Here is a 14,290-nt window from a genome sequence, read left to right as displayed (position 1 = left end):
CAGTCCAGTGACTCAGTGAGCATATATTTTGTCTTCCAGTCCGGATCTGCTACTCACAAAGCGCGCCTCACACCCATTTTACAGCCTGTCCTAGACGTACATCGCAAATATATATCGTACTTGCGTTTATTATTCATGGGAAATGGGAAACGTTTTTAATATATGATAGAATGCAGGTGTAAATGGACGATGGGTGAGGTGACTCAGTGATATATATATATATATGAGCATATATATAAGAGCTAGCCCAAATCCAATCCAAAATAAAATGAAAAGAGAGAAGTAACACTGTAACAGCGACAATAGTGAATGAGTGATGGGCTCTTGCTCGGGCTGGTAGGCTGGTAGCACATTCCTCCGTCCCTTGTGGCCTTTTGCCCCCTGTTGAAGCGAAAAAACTCTATGCTCTGGTCCTCTGGGCCTCTGGGCCTCTGGGCCTCTGGGATGTGGGTGGACTCTTTTCATTTAGACATCATTATTAACAACCATATGTGAATATGTGATGTGCCCCTGTTATTATCTTCTCCCTCTCGCAGATGAATTGACGAAAAGGCCCTTCCCCTTCCCCTTCCCCTTTGCCGCCATGGTAAGTTGTAACTCTGGTTGACAACCTCCCAGTCGGTTGTCATGGTAGGCCGAATCCTTTATTATTTATGTTTGATCATTGCTTTGAAAATATAAAGATGAAGTGGGAAGAAAACAAAAAATAAAATAAATGTCATTCAAGAGTCATAAAATGAACCCAACTCTGCGCTTTAGTCATTGTCATTGACTGAACAACCCAAGATTATCATTATCCCTCCTTGGGCGGCTTAGAAAAGACTGGCATTAGATTAGATCCTTGACCCCATGCTTTGATTAATTAGCGCTTGGAAATGTTATTTAGGATGGTTGTAATTCTGTTTTGTCGATGCTATCATTGGTTTTTGCATTGCCAATATAGGCCCCATCCACCTTAATATTCAATGTTTTTAACATCTCTTCTTCTCATTAAATTCCTCTTTTCCTATTAAATCTCTCTTGATCCTTTTTTGATTCTCTCTCACTAATAAGGTAGGGGAGTAAATTAAATGGATTGGGTTAAATTAAGGGCCAACTCTAAATATAAACCCTAGCTTGGACCCAAATTTGCCCACCTAGTATATGGGGTGAACCAGTCTTCTTCTATAAAACTCCAAAGAAACCATTTCTCCTTTCTATTGGTTATTAGGCTTTTCTCTCTTTTTTTTTATTAATTTAATATAGTTTTGTTTCATGGATTCTTTTGTTTCAATAGTAAAAAAGCACTTAACGTTAGCCTTTGGTTATCTTCGTCAATTCAATTTTGAAATTATTTTTTTAACTTGATTATTGATCTCATTTATAGCTATGGCTATACAATGGGAGTAGTTTATCCCCTAAGCCCTTAACCCTAGCCCTAGTGGTAGTGGGATTTGATCCTAAGTCCCAAAATAGCTAGCTAAAGAACCTACCAATTGAGCCATCATCAGTTGGTTTTCATGCCAAGCAATTGATTTATGTATTTCTCACAATATATCAATTGAAGCTCAATAACTAAAAAAGAAAAGAAAATTATTTTTCTATTATTTTATATGTAAAGAACTAGAAGAAACATAAAATTTTGATGAATAAGGGTTTGCTCGTTTGCACTAAATTTTGAAGTTTGAATGCCTCTAAAACTATAATGTTTGCTTTTAGAGGTGTACTGGAGTTGATGAGTTTTTCTTGGTTCTAAAGTCTAAGTGTAAAGAATGTTGTTCTGAAATCTAAATGTTGAGCTCTAAAACATGACAATTGACCATTTTAACCTTGGATGTGAAAAACTTTATTTAACTATTTAACATATTAATTAACAATTAATTAAATGAACATAAAATAATTAATAAAAGTTAAATTTATAAAAATTATAAATTATTCAATATCTTTAAAGAATTGAACATTAATTAATTAATTAATAAGTAATAAATGTTTACATAATTATTAATTAAAGTAATTAGTTAATGATTAATAATTTATTGTTATTATTAATTATTCAAATGATTAATTAAAATAAATAATTTTTAATTAATAGAATGATTAATTAAAGCAATTAAATAATACATATATCATTAAAATAATAATAATAATAATAATAATAATAATAATATTATTATTATTATTATTATTATTATTATTATTATTATGATGATGATGATGATGATGATGATGATGATGATGGGTAATCATAGCATGCGAAAAAAGAGCAGCCTTTTAGGGGTATTTTTGAAAAACAAAAGTGAGTGGTTGTTCGATATAAGGAAAGATATATAAGGTGGTTCCCAAGGAGATGAAGTTTTCTAATTTTTCTAAGCCCCTTAAAATTAGGGGTTGTTCGATATCGTGTTTATATCGTGGCTGGACCCGTGGTGTTCAATTTGTTGAGGATAGTCCTTGTCCCCAATAACTCGTGGACAGGAACTGACGCAGACCAATTTCTTGGAATTGCCTATTTTCATCCACCAGTGGATAAAAGTATTTGGTTTTTTTTTTTTTTTTTTACCACTACTATTTTCATCCACCGGTTACCACTAGCTTCTCCCCCCAGAGAAGAGACCACTACCGACCAAGGGAACCTATAATTTGATGATACTCCTAATTTTTTACCATAAGTTCTACTTTTTTTATTGGAGTTTTAAATATTTATTGAATTAATTAAAAATTTGTTAATAAAAATATTTTTGTTATTTTTAAAATTTTTTACTTATTTTTTGTTAAAATAAATTTACATTAGTTAATATAAATTTATCGATGATATTTTCAAATTAATTTAGGTTATTGGGTATAATTACTTATTTATAATCGATTGTATAATTGTTTAAAAAATTGCATGTAAGATGTATGAAATCAAAAAGTCCATACCACACACCTACAAAACACAACTGTGGGTATTAACTAATTAAGTCCATACAATTTATTCACATGTCAGAATAATTGTGTACTGTGGTGTGAATCAATTCACTCCCACAGATTTCTTGTTTACAGAATAAAACACCCCTTAATCTGTACGGACGCATTGACCCAATAGACCAAGTGGATGAGCATGATTCTAGCCACCAACACCGAGGGCCCCAAACAGGTTATTTAAAGACTTGCACACAGGAGCCAAGATGCCACTTGCGTATGGCAAATTAGCAGTGTAGATGTTAGAGGACCAGAGCGGGCATGCAATGCACCAAGGCGAGTGCAAGAGATCCGGACAAATATTGATCATCCTCCACAGGGGACAGCACCACAGTCATTAGACTAGCAGCTAGCCAGCGCTCCAACATGTGAGAGGGGCCTTATCGTTTCATGTTTTCTGGAAATTAAGTTTGCTGTGGAAGGAAATATCGAAAGTAGATTCAAACCATGCATGTGTCCACTATCAGATATGCATGCTTCTACTGCCACTTTCTCTTCTCTACATCAATGTCTAATTACGAGAGTCTGTATCTACTAGAATTTCCTTATTACTGAACTGCATGCTGAATCGATTTACTGGAATTTGGAATTTCTTTACTGATTTTTTTTTGTGGTTCATGCATTGATAAGATTAACAGAAAATTAAGAAACAACACCCATGTAATTGAAGAGATGCTCTGCTCACCTCCCCAGCTCCCCCCTACACACAGACAACAAGCCCAATTTGAAGCCACTAATGAGTAGTGACAAAAGTGAGACCATCAAAAAGACACATCGAAAACCTACAAATTTTATTTAGGTTTGAAATATTCTCAAAAAACTTGTAAATCTGTCATTACAAAAGTTTGCAGCCAGTCTGGCGGTTCATGCCATCAGTAACAAACATCATCAAAACTCCTAATATGATCATTAGAGACTTGGAGTATAAGTTTAGCCTCCATATGGAAAGGATGTAAATAGTGAAGGAGTCAGGAAATTTCTTTTTCTTTTGGGAGGCCAAGTTAAACGAGAAAATGAGATAAGGAGTAGAAGAAGTAGGGTTTGGAGAAACATTAGAGAGTGATCCATTATATTTTAAGTTAAGTTAGTTAAGTTTTGTAGGGAAGGGGGGGCAAAGACCAATATATAGGAAAGTTGTTCCAACATAGGAAAAGCTGTAAACTGTTGCCAAATGTTCTATTTATAAGTTACAACTGAACAAGTTGTTGTTAGCGAAACCATTGTTAAAAGTTTTTAACAATAATCAGGTGTTGTGAAATATGTTTTTCATATATATTTGAATAATTGTGGGCAACAATGCTGTTTTGCAACAACTAGTTGCAATTGTTGCCAAAATTTTTTGTTTCAGCAACAATTAATAATAACTGTTGCCCATATAGATTTTTAGTATTTAAATATTGCTTAAGGGTACCTTCAACAACAATCATACTAGTTGTTGTTAATTATAAATTTGCAAAAAATGGAAAATTGTATCTAATAATCATATCAGGCAATAACCCTTTTAAACTATTGTTGAATGAAAAACAATCAAGCAATTATTGCCCCAAAATTCCATATATAACATTCATGTTAATGGTTTGGCAACAATTGAACAATTGTTTCTTATGCTTGTTTATGACATCAGTCTTTACAATCTGTTGTTGAATTAGCAACAATCATGCGATTGTTACCTTAAAATTCCGTACACAACAATCAAGTTAATGGTTGTTAATTATATAATGGTCATAATTGAACAACTATTTCTAAAAAATATTTTAAGTAACAAACCTTTTAAACTCTTGCTAAATGGGCAACAATCAAGTAATTACTGCCAAATATTAAAAAATAATTGATCACATTGATGACAACCATTAACTGTTATCTATTATCATTTTAATTGTTCCTATTTAATTTAATAAATTGTTGCAAATATTATAACAATTATTGTTAAGCATCTAAACAAAGTACACTTGTAAAACGTCAATATGTGGGCTCATTGATATTATAAAGATAAAAATTACATTCCAATTGTAATTTATAAGCAATTATGTTAAAAATATATTACAATTTCCAAATCCCTATCATATAAATAATACAATTAACATAAAATTTGATCTAATGCATAATATAATTAACATGAAAATTGATCTAATGCCTCCATCCACAAATCTAGAGAAGTTGATTTCACATCCTGAAGAGCTCTAACCTTGCTTTACATGTATGCTCGTTTAAGCTTTTTTTTTTTCTTTTAAGCTTAAATTATTTCATTCATTCAAGATATTGATACAAAATAGATGTAGGAAAATAGAAAGAATTTCTGCTATCAAAGCAAGGTGATTTAAAATCACCAACAAAAGTGAATAAATACATTTCCAAACCACCTGGCGAGCAAGACTGACAAGGGAGGTTTCTAAAGCCAAAAGCCATGATCTATAACTTTCACCCACTTTAAACCAATCCACAAAAGATGCAAGATTTGTAACTGCCAACCACCACACCAAATAACTGTCCACTGTGACTTGCCATCCAAAAAGAGGTCGGAGAATTGATACATTCATCTATAATGCCGGAAAACTGTAACTGCCATCCGAATTGCCAAAGAACTGTAACTACCGTCCCAAATGCCAGATAATTGTAACTGTCTTTCAGAAAACGCTGGAGATGGCAAATGCAAGTGGCAACTTCCACGGTGGTTAACACAGAAAGGAATCTAAAGAAGAAACTCCCAATCAATATGCCCGTAGAAAAATCGAACAGAAAAAATAACAAACGAACAGAGAACAAAAACTAACAGATGAACAAAAGAGAACAGGGGAGAACAAAATGGAGAACAGACGAACAGAAAACCGAGCGAATAAATGAACAGATCGAACAGAATGAACAGATCAAACCTCAAGAAAATAAATACCTACCTCGATTTTGATTCAAATCATAAAAATTAAATTTAATGACATAGCGTTCCAGTCTTTATATATATGGTGGTTTTCAGCTTGAGTTGTTGTGCAAAGTTTGAGGTCAAAATTAATAATCAGGCTGCAGACAGCAGATTTGCTTGAGAATCATCTTGGGTAACTGATTGATACACCGTGTCCCAAATCAGACCGGGCCCCATCCATTGGCAGCTCAAAAATATGATCTCTGCTAGGATGCTTAGCCAACTAGCCAAGGATAGAATCGTCATTACAGCTAATAAGTGGGGGCAGGCACAGGCAGGACTCAGGAGGCAGCCTAACCAAGAACAAGATCTGATTTGGCGATTTGGTCGTGTCAACGATTGAGTCGTTTTCTTTGTCCACCTTCCGAAATAGAAATACTCCCACGTGCTTCACGTCTCCAAGGTAAATGGTGAGGGCCAGAGGTTTTATAAAAGCAGCGAATCTACGGTTATTTATCATTGTGTTAAGGGTAGTTATTCAATGTTTTGTATTTTCTGTGACATGTTCATGACCTGAGAGTAGGACCGTAGGAGACAAAGTAGAGTAGGTAGGACGTTACTTCGCTGAATGAGACCGCGCTGATTTATAATCCCCTTTTGTCAGTCCAACCATCATCCTCCCTCTTCTTTCTTATCCACAAGTCCACGTAGACAGGGACCATCAAATGGGGCGGCTACAGCAAAGAATATGATAGATTGGAATGAAATTATCATAACCTATACCTTTTATATATATATATATATATATATTAAAATTTTCTTCTTTTTTAAAATTTTTTATTTTTTTATTTCATATCATTTTTAAACAACTAATAAGATTCACTTTCCAAGAATCTATACAATCTTTTTTCCTAAAATACTTCTCCCACTTTCTCCAAAATTATCTTTAATTTCAATTTATCTTTTAAATTATCTCTAATTCCTATTTATCTTCAAAATTATCTTTAATTTAGTAAAGAGTTTCTCTCCTAAATTATCTCTAATTCCTATTTATCCTCTCCCATACTTTTTATCTATATCAAGTACAGATTTAAAAAGTTAAGAACTATTTAAATGTTTTAACAAAATCATATAATCACTTTAAAATATTTATTAAAAACACAAAAAATAATTTTATCTTTTTACAAAATATATCACAAAATTATTACTAATAATTTAAATTATGTTTTTCCGGATTATCAATTTAAATGTTTTTCAAATATTTAATAATATGCAATATCTTTAAATAAATAAAATTCCAATAACAAAAAAATTTAAATATTTTATAGATTATTTAAATATTTATCATAACTAGATTTTAAATAGTTAAAATAACGGAATTATGTAATAAATTTAAAAATTTCCTTCAATGTAGAAAAATAATTATAACATAATATTCAAATTAATAATAATTATATATTACAAAATTAATAATGAAATTATGTAATAATATTATAAATTATGATTTTATGGATAATTAAATTCAATAAATAATTAAATATGTTATGTATTATTTAAGTATTTAAATAACTAAATATTTTAAATAACAAAATATTTACATAGTTAGGTTTTAAATAGTTAAAATAAAGAAGTTATGTAATAAATTTAAAAAAAAATCTGAAAAGCAGAAAAATAATTATAACATAATATTGAAATAACTAATTTCACTTATATCAAGTAATAATTCAAGAAAATAACTTTCAAAAGAATAATATTTATTAATAATAATTTTAAACTCTTAATCTGTATTTATTATATAATTATATATATATATATTAAAATTAATATTTATTGTATTTTAGTAATTATTTATTGTTTTCGTGGTAGATGTATTTTCAATGATTATGTATAAATTTATTTTGTTTTGTTATTTAACAGAAATTTTCAATAATTATTGCAAATTAAACTACTATTATTGAATTTTTTTAATTTAGTTTATTGTACTTATTGTATTTATTGTATTTTTGTTATAACTTATTAATTAATTAATATTTATTAGAGATTAAACTATTATTAGAGATTATACTATTTATTAACTAAGTTAATATATTTTTAGTACTTATTGTATTTTTTTCATTACCAATATATTTTCAATAATTGTGTACTTTTGCTATAAATTTTCAATAATTATAGGAGATTAAACTATTATTATTTATCGGAGATAAGACTATTAATTTAGCTAAAATTATGAGTGTTCATGAGTTGGTTCGGTCCGGTCGTAGGCTATTTGGCCAACCAAATTGACCTAGTTAGGTTGGGGAGTTGGTCGGCTGAAACCGATTGACCTTTTGTGAAAATCGACCCACTCAAGTTGTATCGGTTTAAGTCGGTTTTCGTAAAAGGTCAGCCGGTTCAAAAGATTTAAACTTAAAAATTAAATTTAATTTTAAAAATTATAGTGCAATTATTAAAAAATAAATTTAAAAATTAGATTTATGAAATAAAGCATTTTAGACTATGAAATATGGGAAATTTTCACTTTTCATATTAAAATTTATATTTAAAATATAAAATTAATAATAAAATCATGTAATATTAGTATAAATTATGATTTTATGGATAATTAAATTCAATAAATAATTAATATTTTACATATTATTTAAATATTTAAATAACTAAATATTTTAAATAAAAAAATATTTAACATAACTATATTTTAAATAGTTAAAATAAAGAAATTATGTAATAAATTTAAAAAAATCTAAAAATTAGAAAAATAATTATAACATAATATTGAAATTAATAATAATTTAATATTTTTACGTAATATTGTAAATATCTAAGTTCACTTATATTGAGTGATAATTCAAGAAAATAACTTTCAAAAAAATCAATATTTATTAATAATAATTTTAAACTCTTAATCTATATTTATTATATAATTATATATACTAAAATTAACATTTATTGTATTTTAGTATTTATTTATTATTTTTTTGATAGATGTATTTTCATTTATTATGTATAAATTTATTTTGTTTTGTTATTTAACAAAAAAAATTCAATAATTGTTGGAGATTAAACTACTATTATTGAATTTTTTAAATTTAATTTATTGTACTTATTGTATTTTTGTTATAACTTATTGATTAGTTAATATTTTTTAGAGATTAAAATATTATTTGATATTATACTATTTATTGACTAAGGTAATATATTTTTAGTACTTATTGTATTTTTGTAATTATTGTAATTATTGTACTTTTTTCATTACCAATATATTTTCAATAATTGTGTATTTTCGCTATATTATTGGAGATTTAACTATTGCTATTTATCTGAGATAAAACTATTGATTTAGCTAAAATTATGAGTGTTCATGAGTTGGTTTAGTCCGGTCATAGGTTATTTGGCCAACCAAATTGACCTAATCAAGTTGGGGAGTTGGTCAGTTGAAACTGGTTGACCTTTTGTGAAAACTGATCCACTCAAGTTATGTCAGTTTGGGTTGGTTTTCATAAAAGGTTAGTCAGTTTAAAAGATTTAAACTGAAATTTTTAATTTAATTTTAAAAATTTTAATGCAATTATTAAAAATAAATTTAAAAATTATATTTATGAAATAAAATATTTTAGACTAAGAAATATGGGAAATTTCTCACTTTTCCATGGTTAAGTTGTTCGATTTACAAATGGCCAAAGTGAAACTGATCCAACTTGGTCGAATTGGGAAATTTTTTAACCAAAGCTGACCTAAAATACTAGAAAACCAACCAAGTCGGGTCAAGTTGATTGGGTTGGTTGATTTCATAAGTTTGATGAATAAACCTAACTGAAATTAATTACTGTTATTTTTGTATTATAAAAAATTTATTAAAAGTAGTATATAAAATATGAATAAATATTAATTATTTAAAAAGTTGAAAAATATAAAACAATTGTATACTCTTATGTGTTTATATTAGGGTCATCTACTAAAACACACCTTATAGTTTTATATATTTACTTAAACCCACCTTATAGTTTTCATTTTACTAAAACATCTCATATATTTTACAACTTATTTACTTAGTCAACCTTTCATTAAGGATTGTTTGTTTTGCTATTAGGCCCATTATTTTTTATTCCAAAAATACTCTTAACACTTTTTTATACAAAAAAAAAAAAAAAAATTGGCCAAATATAGTCAATAGAGTGGTTGTTGTGTCTTATTAAGGGTAGGAATGGTATTTTTAATTCTATTTTCTTTTAATTAAATTTATTTAAATTAATATTAGTGTCAACATTGTCATTTTCCACTATCATCTAATGGAAGATTGATTAAATCCGTTGCAAATTATTAGTGGTGTTTTAGTAAAATGCTAACTATAGGGTAGATTTTAGTAAATCCATGAAACTATAAGGGTATTTTAGTAAATCATTTTTTATTATTTGACTTTCCTTTAATAAATCCCATGCATCGTATGGGTCCCCGCTAGTACTACTTTAAAAAATAACTCTCAAAAATTTATGAAATTTTATTTGGATAAATTTTGTCCTTTTGTATTAATGTTTTCAGATTTGAATCTGAAGATAAATTTGATATTTTGTTTATTATTTTAAATAAATTACTTAAATGAATTATAACTGAAAATTTATAGAATATTTATCTGGATGTATTTATCTATCTTTTAATTAATAATGAATTATAACTGAATTTTCATGAAGTGTTTGGCTAGATCTAAATGAAAATTAGATGATTAATTTTTCAAACACCACTTAACGGCTATGTGAATGCATCCTTGAATGTATAGATAATCTATAAATAAGTTTTAAATGTATAGATCATCTATTTATACCTATGTGAATGTATAGATCATCTATTTATAATGATAATTACTTGTATATACTCTAAGGTTAGAAGAAACTACTTATATATACCTAATAGTTTAAAAACTTATTTATACGTATCTTACTCTAAGGTTTGAAAAAAACTACTTATATATACCTAATAGTTTCAAAACTTATTTATATGAATCTTGTAAGATGACCTCACATAAAATACATATCTCCATCTTCGACTTAATATGGGTGCTTTGCCCTGAATCCACTAAGATCGGGTAGAAATGGAGTAAAGTGTTTTGACTTACAGGATGAGAGATAAAGAAAGATGCCCCATCCACTGCATCTCACAGGCCCACTTAGGTGTTAAGTAAACATTATGCCTATTAAATTTTTGAGAGCGTGTTCTGTGGAGCAGAGGGTGCACTGGACCAATGAGAGTCGACCACATCAGTTAGGCGAAAAGAAACTAACGTTAACGCTTCACACGGCCGTTAACTGAAGTGACCGGTTGAACCAGATACAATCGAGTTCTCTCATTTGACACAATCGCAGAGAGGTGCAGAGAGATAAACCGTCCGTCACCTCCGCGTCGAATTCCGGCGGATTTCCTGATTTCTTCATCTTCAGCATCGCCATTCTACTCTGGCTTTTTCGGCCCTCGGATTCTGAATTTTATATGTGTTTTACCGCCAGCTCCTTTCCGTTCCCCAAAATCACCTTATGAACGTTCCCAAATCCTCCTTTTCCAATCAAATTCTCCTCTTTTATTGAATTCTTCGTCGAAACTCAACACGCGAAATGATTTTACATTCAAGAGTTTTTGACAAGGCACGGTTTTGTTCATCATTTCGTCTCTTGCTTTTTACGAAAATGAAGCACCCAAGCAACGCTATCAACACAGCAATTCCCGCTACAAAGCAAAATACAAGCGTAAAAAGCCCCACTGAACTGCCAGAATCTGACGCACAGAGACCAAAGCAGCCATTGTTCGAACCACAGAGTCCGCGGCTACCAGCGGAGCTGCCGTTATAACCTTCCAGCGCAAGAGATTGCGGTATGCATCCCGTTAACCCGATAGAGCCAGTGCAGCTTCCGGAGCTTCAGAACCTCCAATGGGAAAGGACTCGCATCGAATTGATTGTCTCCGAGACTCAAGAAGGCGAGATTGGTCAGGTTTTCTAGTGATTTCCATGGAAAAGGACCCGAAAATCCACTGGCATTTATACTGAGGAGCTCTAATTTGCTGAGAGGAGAGATCGAGCACCCTTCCGGAGAAAATATTGAAACCGATATCCAAATGCTGCAGTCTAGTGCAATTGTTCAAAACCTGTGTAATGGGTCCGTGGAGGAAATTGTTTCCAAGGTAGAGCGCCCGTAGGGATGAAAGTTGACAGATGGAATCGAGTGGAAGGACTCCGACTAAACGCTGATTGGGCAAATTGATTCACGTCACGGATCCATCGGAACCGCATAAAACACCGGTGAAGTTGCAGGGTGCATTTCCCGCTGTCCAGGAATGGAAAGCATGTGTATCAGAAAAATGAAGAGTGGCTTTGAATTTGAGTAGGATATCAAATTGGGCGACTCGATGCGACCTTCTTCGTTGGGCGACTTCCTGGAATTTGAGCGAAGACTCGGACACTCTCGCTACCGGTGACTTCCGAGTGGACGGACGCTGGTGTGTGGGGTAGGATTCGATGGAGAGGAAACAGAAAATGGGAGGGAGGGTGGGTTAGACGTGAGATATTATTTTAGTTCACTTTGTGTCCGGTTCAACTCGTCCAGTGCACCCACGGTCCACAGAACGCGGACTTTAAATTTTTATATAATCTTATTTTTATCCCCCTTATTGTCTCCTTCCTGTCCCCACCGAACCCCCTTCTCTTCAACCTATCATTAATGGTAATCCACTTATGCAATGGAAACGAACCACAACTGCATGTGGCAAGATGAAAGTACGGACAGTAAGATTCTGATATGAACACAGCAATGGTGAAAGAAGTTCTGAAATAAATATGATTGTTTTAGGGTTTACTCTGTGATTTTCTTGGCATGCCTATTGGGTTCTTTGACCGCAAAAAATTGATGCCAACAACATAAGAGAACAGCCTATGCATTTAAGAAAATTCAAATAAGAATGTCAAATTAAAGACTTCCTTTCTTAATCCAATTTAATAAAAACTTTCCATTTGGATTCGTCTTAAATTTAAATTTACTAGAGAAAGATATGAAAAAAAACACCGCCATATTCATCGCAAAGATCAATAAAATAATTTAATTTTTATTTTCATAAACAAATGTTGAACCGTAAACAAAGACATCCTTCTTAATTGCCGTTCGTGATCGCTGTTATGCTGCGAAAAAACCTTTTTTTCTCCTCTCCAATCCCCATTCATCAAACCCACTTCTAGACCTGATGAAGGCGGATTTGGCCCACCAATGATATTGTTACATATGGTACCTCATAACAAGTAGGTGATACCCGGAATCACTTATGCAACAACTTGCCTTAGCCAAGTTGATGGTGTCCCACCTGGCGGTTTGGCCCAGGCGCGACCTGGCGGCTTGCGAGACATGCTCGCCGACAAATTTGACAGGCATATCTTAACACTCCCACGATCCTTGAAAGTTGGTCCACATGCCAAACGATCCGGAGGGTGGTCAAGATGCGTGAAGCCCACGCCAAACAATGCCTATATAAAGGCACCAACCCCAATGGCATAGGGGGGGGGCAAGTAAGCATACTCTAGCTCTCATATTTTGTGATTTTTAACTCACAATCTACTATGAGAGTACTGACTTAAGCATTGTAGCGTTGCAAGCTTCTAAAGAATTACGAAGCTCAACAATCAATCCAGCTCGCCACCAGGCAGCTCGGCCCTCTGGTCAGATCGGTAACTAAAAGGTAGCTCGACCCTCTGGTCAACTCGACACTCTGGTCAGCTTGGCAACTAATAGGCAGCTTGACACTCTGGTCAGCTCGACAACTAATAGGCAGCTCAGCCCTCCAGTAAGCTCGGCAACTAATAGGCAACTCTACACTCTGATCAGCTCGGCAACTAATAGGTAGCTCGACCCTCTGGTCAGCTCGGCAACTAATAGGTAGCTCGGCCCTCTGGTAAGCTCGACACCTAATAGGCAGTTCAGACTCTGGTCAACTTATCACCTAACCTGCCTAGCTCGGCCCAGTCAGCTTGTCACCTAACCTACCTAGCTCAGCCTAGTTAGTTCGACACCTAACCTACCTAGCTCAGCCCAGTTAATTCGGCACCTAATCTGCCCCCAACTCGGCCTGGTCAGCTCGGCATCCAGGTCCTCATCCAACAAAAGTTCACTTCGGCCTCTGAGTCATCGACCACTTGGCAACAAACCAAATGACGAGGTACTTAGCACAAAAAATTGATTCATCAATTGGTGCCGTCTGTGAGAAACGCTACAAAAAGCTAAGTTCTCATCCTCCGAAAGGCTAAGTTCTCACCTTTTAGAAACTAAAAGCTCTCACTTTCTAGTTTCCTTTTTTTATGAACTCAAAGACTATGCAGGAAGTTGATGGCCAACAGACAAAGCAACTCTACCAACTTTATTTCAACTCAGATAAAGCCACATCAATCCTCTTTGCGAGGTACCCTCTACAAAGATGAGCTCTTCATGTTTTTCGTGGGAGTAGGCTGCCAACAGACTGCATGGACGCCCC

Source organism: Nelumbo lutea, chromosome 4 (assembly GCF_056320005.1).
Source record: "Nelumbo lutea isolate HS-2025 chromosome 4, American lotus-T2T, whole genome shotgun sequence".
In the NCBI taxonomy this organism is placed as follows: Eukaryota; Viridiplantae; Streptophyta; class Magnoliopsida; order Proteales; family Nelumbonaceae; genus Nelumbo; species Nelumbo lutea.
Note: the sequence above shows the minus strand (reverse complement) of the source record.